Source organism: Cicer arietinum, chromosome 3, assembly GCF_000331145.2.
Source record: "Cicer arietinum cultivar CDC Frontier isolate Library 1 chromosome 3, Cicar.CDCFrontier_v2.0, whole genome shotgun sequence".
Lineage (NCBI taxonomy): Eukaryota > Viridiplantae > Streptophyta > Magnoliopsida > Fabales > Fabaceae > Cicer > Cicer arietinum.
The window spans coordinates 46,390,560-46,393,260 of NC_021162.2; positions in this window are offsets into that span (position 1 = coordinate 46,390,560).

The following is a 2,701-nucleotide window of genomic DNA, read 5'->3' on the forward strand; positions in this document are numbered from 1 at the left end:
TCTGTATTCGACTACAAGGATGTGTATTCAAATAAAAGCTTGAAATTTTCAAATAAAATTGAACGTTACAGAGGTGTATTCGACTACACTCAACCTGAAACCAAATACAACTGCAAAGCAATGCAATTTTTCAGTTCAGATTCAATCTAGATCATTGCATATGTTCATCAAACCTCTAGGAACGATTGTCACTGATCTGAAGTGATGTCTAAGGAGTATAAATACTTCTTAATTTCATATTTAACTTGACAACTTTTTACATCAATCTTAGGACAACTTTGAAAGATTGAATCTGACCATGTCAAAACGGTATTTTGTTTTTTGTTTTTCTTTCTTTTTGACCATGTCAAAACGGGGATAAAATTGAATATTGTTGTTGTTAAAGAATTTGTAGGTTTTTCAAAACTTTCAAAGCATGATGGCATGAACTCAAGATCAAAGCGGGAGTAAGCATGTATTAAGGGGGAGAAAAATCAAAACAATCAATGCTTTAAAGTTTCAACAACAACAAGGTTTTCTCATCATCAAAAAGGGGGACAATGTAAAATACTTATGTTTTTTATAAAGACAAAGATCAAGGAAAGTGATCAAAATGCAAGCTCAAAAAGAAGACAACAATCAAGTCGACTATGGTCAATATGCTAGAAGTCTTATAATTTAAGATATTTGATGCAATCTAATATTGTTATATTTCAAATGAACATGAGAACATTCCATTATAGCATATGCATCAAAAGAATTTTCAAAGTGTCAAAATGCATGAACAATGTTTAAAATTCAAGTTTTCGACAAAAGTCAAAGTTGTATTCAACTACATAATATTGTAGCCAAATACAAACTCAAGTTAGTAGCAAAAACTGCATATGTGTACTCGACTACAGGATGTTGTAGTTGAATACAAATATCAAGTCAGTAGCTAAAACTGCACTTTTGTATTCGACTACAACAAGATGTAGCCGAATACAAAACCAAAGTCAGTAGCAAAATTCAGTCATCTGTATTCGACTACAAGGATGTGTATTCAAATAAAAGCTTGAAATTTTCAAATAAAATTGAACGTTACAGAGGTGTATTCGACTACACTCAACCTGAAACCAAATACAACTGCAAAGCAATGCAATTTTTCAGTTCAGATTCAATCTAGATCATTGCATATGTTCATCAAACCTCTAGGAACGATTGCCACTGATCTGAAGTGATGTCTAAGGAGTATAAATACTTCTTAATTTCATATTTAACTTGACAACTTTTTACATCAATCTTAGAACAACTTTGAACAAACCTTTTGAAATATTTTGAATTATTCAAAGTCTTACTTTCATATTTCAATTACATATTTTACATGTCATATCATTGAGAAAGGTTCTCTATTGTACTTGAAATTATATTAGATTGTTATCATTGTACTCAACTATTATACCCTCTTGATTTCAGTCAAAATCATTGTTGTAAAACCATTCAAGTTATTGTGTAAATTGAGGAAAGTGGTGTACTTTCTTCAAGTGTTGTAAACTAGGATAGTGGTGTGTTATCTTAGGTTGATTGTTAGAAGTTTGTAACAGATGTCTTAGAGTTAGACTTGTACTTATTCTAACAAATAGTGGAAAATCTTTTGTGGTGTACAAGAGGACTGGATGTACCCTTGGTTGTAAGGGGTACCAGGATAAATTGTTGTGTTCTTTACTTTTCTATCATTTACATTTTTCCATACACTAATCCTAATCAGAAAAATTACCCAATAACTCTCTAAAAAAAGAAAATTTCTAAACACCTAATTCACATCCCCCTCTTAGGTGCGCCTCTGTACTAACAGTTTATTCCTTCCATAGAATCAACAACTACTATCACCACTGTATTGAAACAAAAGTATCAAAAACTTTATAAAATATGGAGTTAAATAAGAAATAATAAATATCAGAATGATTGAAATCTATTTTTTGATACTTTTAATTTTTCTATAAATTGCCTTTTGAAGATGTGTACGTGGAAGGTCGAGCATGAGCTACATGTGATGAATGTTTTCAAGAAAAGACGTGATGCTCGCCTCTCTTATTTGCATCGAGATATGTGTAACAACATGAAATATCCCAAATGGGTTAGAAAGTTCATTTGGAAAGCGTTATTCGAGTATTGGCCATGAGATGAATTTAGAAAAATATATGATAAAGTAAAATAGAAAATAAGAAATTGAGCATCATGGAACAGGAAAATCACTCATATAGGAGGTTATGTTAATTTTCAAGAAACTAGATGACGAATGGTATAACAAAATTATTTATTAATTATTTTATTTTTCTAATTACTTACTTTATGTCTTCAATTATTTAATTATTTTTTATTTGTTTCATATTATTTTAGGAGAAAGAGCTCAACCAATTGAAGATTACAAACCTTTCATTGTTACCCATAAAAAAAGTACACATTAATTATTTCTGATCATGCCAAGAATGTTAATATGCGTATGATTTTTCAAATTTGATTTACATCTGTAAATAATTTTTATTTTTATTTTTATTTTAATATTATCTCTAATAAATTTGTTTAATTTTGAATTATTTTTTATTTAGACAACAATCTTATAACCAAGCTATGGATGTAGTTCGTGCAAGACATGCAAATTTTCCTACTCAAAGTCGACCTGATACAGATGACATGAGAGCTATTGAGTGCAAGAAGTGGGTTTAGGCGACTGGAGGAAAGA